The sequence below is a fragment of the Ambystoma mexicanum genome, chromosome 8 (assembly GCF_040938575.1).
Source record: "Ambystoma mexicanum isolate Mex_15411 chromosome 8, UKY_AmexF1_1, whole genome shotgun sequence".
Lineage (NCBI taxonomy): Eukaryota > Metazoa > Chordata > Amphibia > Caudata > Ambystomatidae > Ambystoma > Ambystoma mexicanum.
The window spans coordinates 384931943-384950058 of NC_090929.1; positions in this window are offsets into that span (position 1 = coordinate 384931943).

An 18116-nucleotide genomic window follows, 5' to 3' on the forward strand; every position below is an offset into this window, starting at 1 on the left:
GTTGAGATAAGTAATGGCTCCGAGCGTTATTGGTGAGGTTTTGAATGACTGATCAAGGGAGCTTACCCTCAACAACTGGCGACGAAGTCGACAAGGATCCACGTCGTACAGCAGCGCAGGAGGGTGAAGAACACCCAGCAGGACGGCTGTGTGCCCAGCAGTAACGCAGACGAGGAGCAACGGTAGAAATGAGTCATTGTATCCTTAAGACCAGAAGAAGGCCACAACGGCCATAAATCAGCAAGGAACCGAATTTCTCTGTAACCGTAGTTACAACAGTGTGAAGCGGTTGCTGACTGCAGTGGTGAAGACCTGCCGCCCACAGTGATGAGCCCAGCAGCGTGCGGCGACGCTGAAGGATCGAAGACCCACAGCAACAGAGCGACGCCGCCCGACCACGAGCCAGCAACAAGAAGTGAAGCTGCTGCCAGTCCGCGACCCAGCAGGAGGATCGGAAGGCCACAGGACCTCAAGCCCAGCAGCCGCAGAGTACTGCCGGTGGATCGTGGGACCAACCACCAGCCACAAGTAAGGTGTGCCAACGTGGGGGGGAGAGCAGCGCATGAGCATGGAGCCAAGTGCAGACCCGCACCCACCCAGGACACACATCAACTGCAAGACGCAGCGGGAAACCCCCAGAGCGTATCATCACGGCCGCATCACTATGCTCCTCAGTCCGTATCACTACGCTCCTCAGCCGCACATATTCAGAAAGCAAATCTGGCAGGCAAATATAAGCTTCAGTGAAATCCACTCTACCACGCCAAGGAGCGAGGGAAGAGGACAACACGGTCACACCAGTGAGTGTCACGCCCACAGCATCACGCTACGACAGAACACTCCTAGCATAAATCACACCTCAAAGTGACTGGAGAAGGCCAAGCACACTGGAAAACAGCAAAGAAGCACACAAGCACCCCCCACTGCCAATGCCAGCCTTACCTTGCATGCCAGCCTCATGAGGAGGCCAAGCCCATTCACACTCAACCCTCACCATGACCAAGGTCAGAGATGGGAAGAGTGGGTTGAGGAATTCAAAGACTTCGTAGGTGCCATTGGCACCCAAGACCCCCCTAACAAAATCAGCATCTTCACTAATGTTGTGGGAAGAGAAATTAAAAACATAATACGCACAATTCCCCTGCAAGACCGTGCCACTTATCAGCGCCTTCTGGAAGCCATTAACGAAAAACTTGTCATAGCACCCAATCGTGACTATGAACGCTATACCTTCAATCAATGTGCTCAACTCCCCCACAAATCGATAGGGGAATTTGTCATCCGCCTCCAAAGGAAGGTCATCAAGTGTGACTCGCCAACTTCAACGACGACGAAGTGATTAGGCTGCGCATTATAGAGGGATGTATATCTTCAATGTTCAGGAAACATCTTCTGAAAAAGCCCCTATCCCTCAAAGAAGTACTAGACTTGACCAGGGTGTATGAAAGGATTGATGTTCGAGCAGCAGGAATAGAGAACCCCAAAAAGGGTGACGTCATCACAGCCATAACCCCTTACACCCGATACCCGAATGCTCAGAGCAGACCAACTCCCAGGTACTCCTCTCAACGTACACAAAGCGAGCAACAATGCTACCGCTGTGGGTTCGAGTACCCACACAAGGGACCATGCCCTGCGATTGGCCAACGATGCATGCAATGTGGGCAAGAAAACCACTGTCAAGCCATGTGCAAGGAACAACTCCCTGAGGCGAGCCCAATCCACCAACAGAATGCTGGTCGCCCACCGGAGACACACAGAGAACAGCATGACCAGAGCCCCACAAACGCCTACCATCGCCTGAACACAGTGAGAGCGCTAGAAGGACTACAAATTAAACCCGACAGGAAAGCTCATGAGCTCTACGACTTCCGTCACCTTGACCCAGTGCAATTGGCTGCGCTAGAGAGAACGTATGCAAGAGAACTCCCGCCACCTCACAAACTAGACAGCCATGCCCAGCCGTTCCCACTGGACATCGACTCGTACGACAATTCTCTACCAAGGTATCATCAGGAGGAAGTACAACAATTCTAATACCTACAAGACGGATATGATAGAGAGTACGTCCGACTCCTAAGCGTCGACATCGAGGACACGCCAGACCCCAGAGTCACGATACAAATGGGAGACACCAGAAACCAATTTGTCGTTGACACCGGGGCGACAGTGAATGTTATGAACAAAGAACTATACCATGAGATTGTAGCCTTCTACCCCCTGCGGAAGTCCAGAACACACATCTTCCAATGGGGTGCAGCCCTGCCCATGATGTCCAAAGGACAATTTCAATGTGACCTGACGCACCGTGACCTCACGATAACCACCACAATACACGTCATAAGGAGTCCCTCCGTAGGACGCTGCCTTCTCAGCTACAGAACGGCCAGATCCCTGGCACTCATCGACCTGCAATACGACCAAACTGAAATAATAAAAGGACACCCGTCAGAATGCGATGCCATCATGTCAATAACATGCCGACCCCTCACCAAAGAGGATCTCAAGGCACAGTTCCCACAATTGTTTGAAGGGTAGGAATGCTCAAAGGCTCTGTCGTTAAGCTGCACATCGACCCCAAAGTCACGCCGGTGCCTCAACACCCCCGCAAGGTGGGTTTCCACCTCCAGGCACAAGTCTCAAAGGAGATCCAACTCCTCCTCCTCAACGACATCATTGAAACGGGAGAAGAACCAACACCATGGGTATCCCCCATAGTAATATTACCCAAGGACAATGGATGCCTACGCATATGCGTCGACATGCGCATCCCCAACACCGCCATTCAAAGGGAGAGGCACCCAGGATCAAGCCTAGAGGATATGCTTATCAGGCTGAACCAAGCGACGCATTTCTCAAAACTAGACCTCAATCAGGGCTATCACCAGCTCGTCATAGACCCTGCTTCAAGAGCAATCACCGCCTTTGCGACACACAAAGGGCTGTTTATATATGAACGGCTCAACTTTGGCATATCTTCTGCCGCAGAAATCTTTCAAGAAACAATCAGACACCTAACATCGTCCGAGGTGAATGCCCTAAACTACAGCGATGATATCCTGATCTTCGGAAAGGACCAAGAACAACACGACAGCACACTCACAGCTGTCTGCAAGATCCTCCAAGAGGCAGGCCTAACGCTGAATGGACCCAAGTGCGACATCAACAAAACTAGCCTGAGATTTTTCAGACATATATTCTCAGACAAAGGCATAAAGGCTGACCCGGACAAGATAAAAGCAATCACTGACCTTGAAGCTCACACAACAACTGCGGAACTACGCTTGTTCTTAGGGATGGCAGGATATCTCCCAAACTATGCCACAGTTACTGACCCACTCCGAGCTCTCCTCAAAAAAGACCAGCCATTCCTCTGGGACGTACACTGCCAAAAACCATTTTCAACCATAAAAGAGAAGCTCGCCAACCACCGCCTGCTAGCATACTTCCACCCGGAATGGCACACCATCATCACAGTTGATGCCAGTCCAGATGGCCTAGGAGCCATCCTAGCCAAGACAGACACCAAGGACAATGCACGACATGCAGTTGTAGCCTATGCCAGCCGCGCCCTGTCTCACACCAAAAAGGCTTACTCCCAAGCTGAACGAGAAAGCCTTGGAGCTGTATGGGCATGCGAAAAGTTCCACCACTTCGTAATTGGCCGAAAGTTCACCCTCGTAACGGACCATCAAGCACTCCTCTCGATATTTGGGAACCCCAAGACAAAAATGCCTCCCTGAATAGAGTGCTGGGGGATAAGGTTACAAGAATAAGACAATGTGATCATCCACAAGCCTGGAGGAGAAGCTAACCCGGCAGACTACCTGTCAAGACACCCACTAATGAGAAGTGATGACATCCTAGCCCATGAGGCCAAAGAATACATTTCCTACCTATCCTCCAACGCCATACCACCAACAATATCAACGGCAATATTTGCAGAGCGAAGTAAGGCCGACCCGACAATCAAAGCTGTCGTACGTCTCACCCGCTCCAACAAGTGGAGAGAATGCCAAGAAAGAAGAAATGGAGGGGTGGGGGCGGACAAGAAAGACCTAGTCCGCATAGCCAAAATACACATGGAACTGGTAGCCACTGATCAAGACATACTGCTATGAGGAAACAGGCTAGTGGCCCCAAAAGATCTACGAAAGACACTAGTAGCGCTAGCCCATGAGGGCCACAGAGGGATTGACAATACAAAAAAGAACCTAAGAAACCACATTTGGTTCCCCTACATGGATACCGTAGTGGAAGACATGCTAGCACACTGCAGACCCTGCCAACTAGCAGCGAGGAAATCATCCCCAATCTCCCTAAAGCCGACGACACTTCCGGAGAGACCATGGCAAAAGGTTGCAATAGACTTCTATGGACCCCTGGAAGAAGGCGGATACCTGCTCGTGGTCATCGATGAATACTCGGCTTCCATCATCAGAAGGTTAATCCACTCTGGCCCCAAGCCAACGGAATGGTGGAACGGTTCATGGCCACTATTAAACTAACCAGACAGAAAGCCCTTGCTGAACAAGTATCTCAATCACACGCCATCGGCGGCATGATCAGAAGCTATAGGAACCCACAGCACGATGCGACGGGGAAAACACAAGCAGAACTAATGGTGAGGTACCGACCCCGAACACGCATCCCCCAGTGGGAAGACTACACACCGGAAGAAGATGCGGCTATAAGGAACGAGATGCCGAGAAAAAGAGAAAAGCCAAAGAATGGGCTGACAAAAAGGGGAATGCAAAAGACCCCCAGCTAGAAGTAAGACAAACAGTCCTAGTACGTCAAAACCAGAGGAGGAAAACGGACACCCTTTATGACCCGGAACCTCGAATCATCACGGCCATAAAGGGACCCATGATAACTGCAACAGGAGAACCAGGGGAGGTAACTAGGAATGCGTCATTCTTCCAAAGACTATGGGCCTCATTGCACGGAATGCGGTACCGGTAAAACCTTACTACCTTACTACGAGGTCCCTTTGCGGGACCCGACCTCAACAGCTGGTTTTACCAGCCGTTAAGAAACGGGCCCGCAAAGGGACCTTGGTGCTAATTATGGTACCACAATTTGCGGTACCGTAATTAGCTCCTTCCCCATTCCCATTGAGCCCTATGGGGGCAAAAATGGGAATGGGGAAGTGCCTTGGTGAATGGGGATTTACCACCCCCGCTCACCTTGGAGTAGAGCGGTTATTCGGCCATCCACCAAGACGGACACGGTAAAATACCGACGGCAACCATGGTGCTAATAGCGCCATGGTTACCGCATACCGTGTAATGAGGCCCTATATCTCGATGGTCAAGAGGCACCAGAAGCGGTAGCTGAGGACCCAGGAGATGAAGAAGACGTGAGCCCCCCAGTTGAAGCGATTGGCGAAAGCAGAGAGTCTCCAGGCAGACCTCACAGGACAGTGAGGAGACAAGTGAGAGAGACACACAGACACACACACACACACAAACGCACGCACGCACACACACATACACACACCAGGGCGGGAAGAGGGTGGAAGGGGAGGGACAAAGGGAAGGGAAGGCAATTGAGTTTTGTAAGGGATTAAAGATGGTTGAGTATTGCAATGGCTCTGAGCATTATTGGTGAGGTTTTGAATGACTGATCTAGGGAGCTTACCCTCAACAGAGAGAGAGAGCGAGAGAGAGAGAGAGAGAGAGAGAGAGAGAGAGAGAGGGAGAGAGAGAGAGAGAGAGAATGACTAGTTGAGTGAGTCTGTAGCTGTGCGTGTTTGTGTGCATCTGTATTTTTGACCGCCATTACTGGCATAGATGGGTTGTCCCAGAGATCAATTCGAGGGTCGCTGTCCCCTTGTAAAATGAGCAGCCTTGAGTGTGTTTTTTGAACCTATGAAAATAAGCTGTCCTTGGGACACAAACTGCAGTCTGCCAGGTCCGCAGGCCAGGATCTTCATCACTGGACCAGATAAGCTGATGAAAAATAGCAAACTAAAGGTGAAATGCCACCAGTTCGAGTCTGGTTGACATATTAATTTCCCTGATAGACATCTGTGCCTCCACCCACTCATCCTCTTCCAGTTCCCCGACGTCATGCTCCCATCTGTCCAGTCGTTGCGCTGTCAAATTGTTAATTGTCTGGTATAATATCGTGATTTCCTTTTTTTCTATGCGGCCTGAGAATAGTTTAGTCTCCAAGGGGATGTGATCTGGGATGTTGACGTCCGCTCCCAGTTGACTATGTAGTGCATGGCGCAGCCGTATGGAAGTATAGCAATCCTTGGCCTCTAATCCGAAGTTAGTACAGAGGACATGAAATGGCACCTCCCAGTCACCTTTAATAACGTCTCCTACTGGGACAATGCCCTTGTCTGATCAGCCAGCGTTCTTTCCCAGCTTCTGTACCTTCGGTATGTGTATATTTTCCCGTCCCGTAATCACTCCTTTGTTTCCTTGTGGCTTTTGTAACTGCTGCTCTGACTTCTATGAGCCTACTTGCTGCCGATGGGAAGCCTGGGCTCCTCGGGCTTCCGTACAGTGCCTGCAAGAATTTTAGGGGCCATGGTTTCAGTCTCTAGTCTGGTATTGGCAGGCGTGTTGCTAGGTCTGGAAAATATCAGCGGCTAATCTAATTTCGGGACTGGCGGAACTCGGGGCTAGCTAGCATTTTGGTTGTAGCCCCTGAGCTTCTATCCGGGGCTACAACTAAAGGATTCGGGGCTATAGTCCCTTCAGCCACCCCAGCAACGCCTCTGCATATGGGCCAGCACCTTACTCATTCATTAGCTACCACATACTGTAAGGCCCAGTAATATTTGCGTATGTCGGGTATCCCCCAGACTGCCCACCCACACCGATTTGGTTAGGTATGTAAGCGCTGTTAGTCAGAGGGCACCTGTCGGCACGTAGAAAACGACTGCGAGTAATGGGGCAGTAGTGCACCTGGTATATTCCTGATGAGGGACACGTACTCTGCTACAGTTGTTTAATGAGATAGGACGTTCTATTTATTGATCGATTTGAAGGTTTGATAACAAGGCTGTTCGAGCTATATTAAAAATAGTTCTAGGCCACGTGTATCCGTGTAGGAGTATGCCTAGCTGCATTTGGTTATTGAGTTTTTCCTTGCGTAAGATGGTAGCTTGGAAGTGGGCTCGCTGCTTTCATCTAAGTTTAATTGCAAGGGTCTAGTGTGTGAATGAGGAAGTGGCTGCCGCTAGCAGCACACAGACAAACCAAAGACAATTGGACATTGCTCTGTTGCCAGAGCTTGCCGAGCACGGCGAACAAAGACAGGTTTGTTTAGGGATCGAAATTGCAGCAAGATGGCTGTGCCTTCTGTGGCCAATAAGAGGCTGGTTATTTTGATATTAGCATTTATCCAAAGCGAATTTGGACCCCACCCCCAAGTACGATGAACTCACCCATGCGTGCTTGAGTGACAAGCAATGGGAAGGTGCACAAAGGAGCATTATGGCAGATCTAGAAGTCATTGGGCCTCATTATACGGTATGCGGTAAGGGTTTACTGGTACCGGTAAGGGCACCGGTACCGGTAAACCCTTACTGCCTTACTATGAGGTCCCTTTGCCGGACCCGACCTCAATGGCTGGTTTTACCAGCCATTAAGGAACGGGCCCGCAAAGGGACCTTGGTGCTAATTACGGTACCGCAATTTGTGGTACAGTAATTACCTCCTTCCCCATTCCCATTGAGCCCTATGGGGGCATAAATGGGAATGGGGATGTGCCTTGGTGAATGGGGAATTACCGGCCCGCTCACCTTTGAGTAGGCTGGTAATTCCACCATCCACCAAGGCGGACACGGTAAAATACTGGTGGCAACCATGGCGCTAATAGCGCCATGGTTACCGCATACCGTATAATGAGGCCCATTAAAAGACTAAGGGGTAAATTGATCCGACACAAAGCACTACAGTACACGTTTGGCCATATTAGCTCTCCTAATACCACAAAACTGAATTACTTTTACTGCACGCTGTAGTGGTAATTCTCTAGATGGGGAGCAGGTGCAAGTGGATCTAGGTCAACTGGCCTAAGCACCACCCACCTGCTGCCTTCCTGCTTGCCGCTCTTTTTCCCTACTTAAGGAGCCCTCCAGCCTCTTCTCCTTTGCAGATGGGGAGCAGGTGCAAGTGGATCTAGGTCACCTGGCCTAAGCACCACCCACCTTCTTAGCCCTGACTCTTCCTTCCTGCCCTTAGCTATTAGATCAAGGGCATCTCTCACCCAGGCGTCCTAAGCGAAGGGAAGACGAAGAAAAGGGCAATTCCTGTTTGGACCTGTTCGGACCAGGAGGACCCAGGGCCCGACCCCCTGCTCAGACAGCAGGTAAGCATGCACCAACATGTGTTACTCCCTCTGTCCCCATAGGCCATTCCCACCCTCTCTCCCCCCCCCCTGTGATGTTGCTTTGTGCCACCACCATTCTCGCACACAGGTGTTGCCTGTTTTGCTTGATTCTTCTACCCTGCTCCCCCCCTCTCCCACCTCAAGCCTACTTCTGCAGGAGTCTGTCTTGATAAATTCTGGTTTCACCATCACCTTCTTGTGGCCAATGCTGGATTTGACTTTTATGGACTTCATTCATTCAAAGTGCGTCTCCCTTTCTCAACTCACATGCTGAACTTCCTTTGCATCTTGTACTGGTGGCCCTGAATCATGCTGTTCCCATCTTCATCTTGTATCCTGGCTTGCAACATTATGTGTTAATACTGACTTCTGCAATTGTATCCACTCTCCCCTCTTGCTTCTCCACTCTTTTGACTGCTAACTCTCTGTTCTCTCCTCCTTTCCCTTCTCCCTTTCCAGATCTCCTCCCCTTACTTTCTTCTATACACTTACTCTATCAGAATTGTCCCTGGACCTAGTATGGTGGCAACCTCATCTGTCTCCTCCCCCCACCCCCCTCCCCTTACCGGTTTTTTCCTCCCCAAACCCCCTCCAGCACTATCTGAAACGTCGTCAGGCCTAGTATGATAGTCGCTTGTTTTGTTCCTCCCCTACCTTTCTGCACCCCTCTCCCTCACCTCTTGTTTTTCTCCGGCTCTACCAGAAATGTCATCCGGCCTACTACGGTAGTCGCCTGTCTGTTTCCATTTCCTTCTCACTCTCCCCCTCCCTTCCTTATCTATGTCTTAGCTTTATCTGAAATGTCATCAGGCCGAGTACGATAGTTAATTTCACATCCTTACTGTTCATGGCCTGTAAGAATGTCATTGTATTTTCCCTTGTTCCACCCTTGCCTTGAAGCGCTTTGAATCACATTGGGCCTCAATATGACCCAGGCAGTAGAGGGTTAATGGTGGTGGTAGAGCTGCCGGAGCCGTTAACACTCTACCGCCTCATTACGTGGTCTGCTCGCGGGTCCCGCTAAGGACGTCTGGTAAAACCAGGCGTCCTTAGCAGGACCCGCTAGCAGACCAGGATGCTAACAACGGGCCCATCATTAACAGGCCCATTGTTAGCATCCTCCCCATTCCCATTGAGCCCTGTGGGGGCTCAAATGGGAATGGGGAAGTACCGGGTCCGGGAAAAGGGAATTACCGGGCCCTCCCTCCAAGGTCAGAATGGCCCGGTAATTCCCCATTCTAGGAACCCGGAACCCGGTATGGGGGTAGTCATGCCACTAAAAGCATCATTTATAACTTGAGGGACAGCCCTAAAGTCGGACAGGATATAGTGGGCTGATATATCAAACTATGTGCACATTTGGTGGTCCTGTCCTCCTAAATTCAATGCTGCAAACAATTTTAAGCAGTAAATGATTTAACCTTCCTAGGTGCCCCATGCATTGGTAGAGAATCCATATCATGAGGTGAAGAAACAACCATCAGCTATGTTTGGTTTAGTGGTAGCCTTTTTATTACTGTTGTGGCTATTCTTATGAGTTTTGCTTGAAAAGCATTGGGTTAAAAGAGAAAAGAGAAAACACATAAAAACATCATGATTTTAACATGACATAACTAGGTCAAGGACTGGTCAAAAACTGTGTATATAAACAAAAGAAGATGTTAACAGTACTAAGGTTCAATTCTTCACAGGTCTGTATTTATAATGCACAGTGACTCCTTATGTTTATAAGGGATAAACTAGAGGTATCCACAATATTGCTTCATAATGATCACAACTTCATAGTGTCAAAGCTTTAAGGTATTGTATTCAATTACTGTTTTTACATACAATTATACAGACCAATAAAATTAACAAAACAGCAAGTCCTTTTAATGTAGGGAACTGGTATTTAGCCTTAGAAGGGCTAATGTAGACAGTGGTAGTTGTATCTGTCTATATTGAAGTGTTTGGAAATGATGGCCAGCAAAGGCTGATCCAAGACCAAGAGAGATTGGTCCGACGTCTAATAGAAAATAAAGTGAATTCAATGTGTTCCTTGAGTGTGGTCTTTAATCAATTTGCCACGAGGATCACTGACATTTCGATTGTTGTGATTCACAATCTTCTTCTGGGGCCTTATATATGCAGGTCTCCCTAAAGGTAAAAAAAGGAGAGAAGTGTCCACTCAGAAAAGGGTATCAAGTGTTTCTATGGGAGTACAAGTGTGAGAGGAAGAATAAAAATGCACTATGTAAGTGTTGATACAGGAAATAAGTGAAGGGCTGTGAACACTAACAGTCTAGCAACTGACCTTTCCCGGAAGCTGTGTGGAAACTCCTATGCTTCCAGAGGTTTGTAGGGGTACTGGGCACAGACTGTAATCTGAAGGTTCGGTCTGTGCTTGCTCTTGCTGGCATCCATATAGGTTATAGGGTGCCTGGGTCGACTTGGAATAGCGGACCCTGTGGTAGAAGGGTACAATAAAAGAGTTGGGAAACTGGGTAAGTAAAAGGGGAAGACTCTGTACTGGGATGCGCAGTCGGCGAAGGTATCTGCATAGAGTGGCATATATATGTGGAGTCAAGCCCACTTGGGGGGGGCCTGGGGTGGGCTCACCTGTGCAGGGCTTTGTTTGGATGTAGCTCGTTCGGATTCGCTGTGAGTCTGGCGAGGTCCCATAGTGTACTGGAATGGTGCTGTGGGAACCCCTGTTTATGCGCATGCTTGCGCGATTAGTGTGCTAGAACGTGCACATGTGCGGAGCCTTGCAGGTGTCTGTGACTCACGCGTGCGCGTAGTGTAGCGGAAAGGAGGCGTCCATGACAACGTAGGAGCTAGGCAAGCTGTGCCAAAAGCTCATGCGCACAGGGCGAGTGTAGGGTCCGTGTCATTGACAACGAGCCCAAATACAGTGCTACTGTAAAGGAGTATGAGGGGAAAATCCAAATGTGCGCAAGGGCCATGTGGAAGGGCCCAAGTGAAGGTAAGGGGCTGACTGATGGGGAATGTCAGTCCTAAAAGGTATGCTAGATGTCAAAAAAACGTTGGTGTTCTCTACTAATGCATGGGGCACCTGGGAAGGTTAAATCATTTACTGCTTAAAATTGTTTGCAGCATTGAATTTAGGAGCACAGTACCACCCAATGTACACATACTAAAAGCATCATGGCTATCTCCATACTCGTAATGTGGCCCATTGTGTATAGGCGCTATATAAATAAACTATCATATCATATCATATCTACGTTACTATAGCTATTCCCCATTTTTCAGGCCCATTGGAGTCTATTGTGCACAAGCATAATTCATAATTACCGCAAGGGGTAATTCTGCATGGTTCAATAATGTTGCGTAATACCGCCACTTTCAACCTTGCGCTTTTTCTTTGTTACTTATGGGTTCCAAAACCCATAATGGTGATGTATGGTAAAACAGGTGAAATTCCAAAATACCACCTGTGCTCCTGTGACAGGTATTATATGGCCCAAAAGTTAGAGTTTGCATCTCATGAACTGGCATCTGATGAAGGCGCTATGTGCACTCCGCGTGCCCCAAAGACGTTCCTGCTTACGGGGTGATGCCAGATACGCAGGAGCAGCTTTTAGCTCGAGCTCATTACATAATTGGTTTGCAAAGGTAGCGGGCGCCCCTCTCTCGATAGAACAAGGCTTGATAACCTGTTCAGTGGTTATTAACCACTTGAGAGTTCGCAGCCACTGCTTTTTCTCACTGTGCCTTTCACAGATGGAAAATATCCATTTGCATATCAGTCTTTGTCCTGCCCAGGGGCAGTCCAGCACCAAAATGCAATGGCAATTCCAACCTGAACGAGAGTACCACCAGCAACCCCATACACGTGTTTCACCCTTGTTGGGGATCATCAGTGAGGTGAAGCTGATGCCTCTCTAAGCACAGTGAGAGGGAGACCATGTCTGCTTGCCCCCAGGAGACCTAGGGTTACCAATCATAATTGCTTCAAGCCCTGTTTTTATGGCTGAATAAACTCACTGTTGACTTTATTAATAGGAACGTTTGAGATCTGGACGATAAATAAAGGTGGCTGCACGGTCCAGTGCCCACGAAAGGTGACTTTACCAGAGGCTCTAAAGGGCCCATGCTTTGAACACATACGACCAACAAAATGAGTTTTGATTGGAGGAACCAGCGTTCTGAGGAAGCAGAGGAAGAGTAACAGCAGCAATTGGCTAAGTGCGTCAAAAAAGACATCACAGGAGAGGGAAAACGGATCTAAGTGTAAAAAGTAGGGCCACACTTTGGGCGGGCTAGAAGGTGCTGTTATGAGACGGGACGGCTCAGTATAGGATAGTCCAGAATGAAGTGGAGCGACATTACAAGAAGTGGAATAACACTAAGTGGCATTAGTAAAAGTGGGAGTAAGAAGCACAAGAAGATGGTAAAAGAACAATGCATGGGGCTTGGACGGGACAATAGGGAAACGGGCCAATGCCCGAAATGCCAGCCCATGTTTATAGTGTGGGGCAGTTTTTGGCCAGATTGGGCCAGTTTATGGGCAATCTGGGCCTGTTTCATGAGTTATTGCACTAGTTTTACCAATGTTACTAAGCAAATATGCTTTCAAATGCAAGCCGCACGTACTTCACAACACTGCAACAACACATAAACTGGAGCAACAGCACACGCGGACTGGCACCGATCCGATACCTGCGCCAAAGCGCAGCACCCGGTGTATACCGAGTTGAAGCTTCCGACAGAACACCACTCCTCTCACTATCCTACTCCCTCTTCACCTTACAAACCCATCCCACCTTATCGTTTACAGATCCGCCAGAGCGCCTGGGGACCAATTCAATTGGTGACGGTGCACGGTACAAATACCCTTAACATTTAACATTTTAACATTTATTTGCAACACATTTTTCCAAAAACTCACCCTTTGGAGTTCGTTCTGAAAAGTAATGAATTACAATTTGTGATCGTTGGCAATTTTTTAATTAGTGCCCAAGCCGATATGATGTCCCAGTGCGACCCTGAATGCATGCCAAAGTTTACTAGTGCTGCGGCGGGCAGTGTTCAGCACAATGTGCAGCACAATGTGCACATACTGCTCCATCATTCACAGAGCTGCACGCGCTCCACAGTCCTGTGAGGGCTGTTAGCATTAGACGTACAGCTGGTAAGATCGCCCTGGGCTCAAGTTTTCAAATCCATGTGTGAAAAGTGCCGTTTTTTCCTTGGAATTCTCGGATGTGTAGTCATATATTTAAAAGCGAAAAAACAAAATGACAAGAACCAGAATTCCAAGAAAAGGGGGACTGGATGACTTCCTCATGCATAGAATTGGAAGTCTTGAGAGATGAATAGTGGCTGGATAGACCTGCATTCATCCAGGATATTAAATGAGTTGAATTGTTTGGAGCTTAATTGTGGGTCCGGCCCACCCTGTATATAAATGATAATGATTTGTTATTTATATACCGCTTTCACCAAAGCACTGTACAAAGAACATATCGACATACAATGATCACCGAAGTTGGTGCTCATTTATTGACCCTACTAGGATGAAAGTCTGAGTTGGCCTTGTCAGGATTCGAACCTGTCACTTGCAAATCACACACAGATCATAGCAGCAAGCTCACAACCCACTGAGCAATCTTACCAGCTAATAACAAAGGACTTGGCTTAATTAGCAATTAGGTTGGCAGGGCATTATAGCATGTGGCAGAAAGTATCGTTTACGTAATGACTGTTGCAAAATCGATGGTCAAGCCGACAATAAAGTAGTGTGGTAATACAGATAAAGTGCTGCCATTAGTTTGGGTCTAGCGAAGGGTGGACGGGCAATGGGGCATGCTCAGCGGCCATAAAACAGCAAACAAGGAAATGATGGGTGGCTGCCCCTCCCCCCCGGATAGCAGAGTACCAAGAGATGCACATTGAGGGGAGCTAGGACACAGGAGTATACCTATGATGTATGAAAAGAGTAAGTTAGCATGCTTTAGTGCACCGTCCACCAGTGCAAGGTGGGGAAGGGTCTGCTGATCAGCGAGGTAGGGAAAAAGGGGCACCGCTCACCTACTATCAGTTTAGGAAAGCTGGCAATGTGAGTGGCTACGTATGGGGCAAACACCAGGGCATTTCAGGCCACTCGTGCAGGATTAGGGTAGCACAATGCTGTTATTATTATTATTATTATTATTATTATTATTATTATTCAACAAAGAGTTGTCAAAGGAACATTTAATTAGAGTGGGTTGAAGGTCGTCAGACAGTCACAGACTATATATTATAGAGACACGATGGCGACTCCATAGCTAGGGTTACATGTGATGTACTGTTAAAATGGGAAAATATTCTCCACTCTAACTTTTGAACCCGTGGATTGATCGTCTTGCCAAATTTGGTAAGAATTCATTCACTCGATCAAATGTTATAAGATGTTGAGTAACATTTTTTTTGTCACTGTCTTAGAATGGCGATCTTTAAAGGGAATGTTTACAACCCGATTTCACAAACTAGCTACTTCAATTTTTCGAGATTTTGGCACACATTTGGTCTTCACTTTCAAGATGTTTAAGCTTCAAAAAGGTTGAAAATCAAGTTAGCCAAGCTTTAGATGTGTTAAATTGAAAAAAACATGAATTCTTCTATATTTTTGACATGTGAGAAAACGTGTAATCTGTACAATTATGAACAAGGCGAAGCATTAAGATTTGTCAAGCATGTGTAATGTTGCAACCACAAGCACATGAATAAGCAGAACTCTCACAATGTGTATTCATTGATAGCTTTAGTTCATCAAAGAGCCATGCAACACATATCCACCAAAATAATGATACCATTTTAAACATTTAAATGCAATTGAGAATATAAGACTGTTACCCCAAAGGCCTAAAAGAAGTCTCCATCAGTTTATTGTCATGGCAAATCCTCACATTTCTGCAAGAGGAACACATTTAACACATTTATGCTAATCCCTGACCGGTGACAATGCAATGTTCATATAATATTTGGCCTCAATAACTCCAAACAGGCAAAGGATAGCAAAATGATATCAAAATATAGTTACAATGTATCCTATGGTGGCCTCATTATACTAACCCTTCTCCTAAGTGAATAGTAACAATTCTGAGTTGTAAATGAGTGAAGAAATGTGTAATATTACTAACAAGCAGAATGTTATGAATAAGTAGAATTAATGAAATGTTTAATGTAATGTACAAATGTGCAGAGGATACGTAAAAAAGTACATTCTGTACGTACAAAGAAATCCACATAGCTTCCTACTGCAGAATGTAAGAACTATCGTAGTGAATATGTATAATGTGTAATGTCTATTGTGTATTGTGTTTCATTTGTAGAGTGAGATATTCGACAGAGATAGATGGATAGAAAATAGATCGAAACACAGATAGATAGATAGATAGATAGATAGACTGACAGACAGCCAGATAGATAGATAGATAGATAGATAGATAGATAGATTGCACATACCTTCTTATTGCAAAACATAACAACCCTCAGAGTGAATATGGGTTATGTATACTGGTGTCATGTGCAATGTCTATTGTGTAATGTGTAAGTGTAATGATAGATAGATTTATTGATACATACATACATAGATACAAACATACATGCTTGAAGAAATGTATAGACCCACAGATAGGTAGGCCCATGGAGAGAATGGCCCATAGGTAGATAGATTAAATTCTCAAGATTTATGGCACCCATTAGCACTTTACTATGAAGCAAATCATGTCTAAACATTTTGCAAATCGCATCATGCTTGAGATATTAAATTGTAAAAACACATGAATTTATAATTTGTAATGTTCAAGGTGTGATATTACAAACAAACATTTGTGAATACACTGTACACTTGTAAAGTGTGATATTAACAAAAGCACACACATATAAAGAAACAGAAAGCTCCTAATGTGTAATATTACGGTGAAGCATGTGCATATCCTAGACATTGTAGATATATAGACAGATACGGCCTCATCACGAATTGGCCGGTAGCCCTTAAATCCGGCGGTAATGGTATTAGCACCGCCAATACTTCTCTGCCGGATCACAAGTCAGAGCAAATGCCACTGACCCCAAAAGGAAACAGTGCTTTTACAGTCGGTGCTATTACAACCGGCACTAATAGCGCCGACAACACAAAGCGCAATTACAGCTGTATCACAAGTGCATATAAGGCAGTATTAGTGCCGAAAACCAGCAACAAAATGGCAGAGAATTACCTCCAGCCACCAGCTGGAGGTAAATGAACAGAGGAGCCAGAAATGAAGCCACAGGTGCATCCAAACCACCCCAGAGGCCTGCATAAGATACACCCCACACCCAAGCACTGTTTCCAACACCATGTTGCCATTCATTGCTACTCATGCTGCGGCTGGGCCTTCAGATGCTGGACAGCCAGGCCAGGGAACAGGGAGGACAGGGTGGGGTCGAAAGAAGGAGGAGGAGGAAGAGGAGGAGGATAGCCATCCAAGCAAGGCGACCACCCATCCCCAGGGTCATGCCATCACCATGGGCCCTCATCGACACCCAGTTGGTTAGTGAGAACCGCATCAAGAGGGAGGCCATCATTGAGCTGCTGTCAACTATCCAGGAAGACATAGGGAGCAGGATCTATATCCATATAGCTGTGCCCCCACTAGTGAAGCTGGTGTCAGTACTGCAGTTCCTGGGGACAGGCCCCTTCCAGCACTCTGTGGCCATGATCACGGCATGGCACAGCTCACATTCTGTGTAGTCCTGGCCCAGGTGCTGGATGCTCTCCTGCGCCATGTCAACCAACATATTGCACTGCCCACCACCCAGACCCAGCTCAACAACATGAAGACAAGTTTCTATGCCAACGCACAACTGCCTAATGTCAAGGCAGCCATTGACTGCATCCATGTTGTGTTGGTGGTGCCCCGGCCCTTGAGGCCATATACCGGAACCGGAAGCACTACCACTCACTCAATATGCAGGTTACTTACGGGCCTGTTCTCATCGTCCACTGCTGTGCCTGCTACCCAGGTTCCAACCATGACTTTACGGTCCTACGCAACAGCACACTTCCTGGATACATGGAGAGGCACAGAGGACTATGGATCTGGATAGTGGGGAGTACAATCCCTGCCACATATGCACAGTGAAGCACCAGACCACAAAGGGGTGGTAGCAACACTAAAAAGAAGCATGGCATGACAAGTGGATGCACTGGCGGCACCCGGGCAGCACCTGCACCAACGATAGGGTGCATCAAAGGGAGCATGCACATGTTGGACACACACGCTGACATCACTTCGACATATAATGCAGCATGTTCCACAATGCATCAGGAATGCAGCACTGTGCCCCAATGTGGACTGGCCACACAATGAGGAAGAGCCAGATGAACAGCATGAGGCAGGAACCAGAGCAGACACTCACAGGGATGACGTGAGGGGATGGAGACTGGCCTGGCAGGCACAAATAGACAATTATTTCTAGAATACCCCGCCTCTGTCCACTACCAGCACCGTGAATACATTTCAAATGTACACAATTATGAATGTCCACGCATTATTGATGTTCAACTAACTTTTATCTAATAATTTTGCACAAACTCATCCCCCACCAACTCCCCAGCACACAATCCCCACACCCCACTACCCCCCACCAACTCCCCAGCCCACAATCCCCCTGTCCCCCACAGCCCACCAACTCCCCAGCACTGCCACTCGTGTCAGCCAGTGTCCTAGCGTTTATCACTGTTGGGGCCTCTTCAGGTGTTCAGAATGTGTATGGATGATGACCTCCAT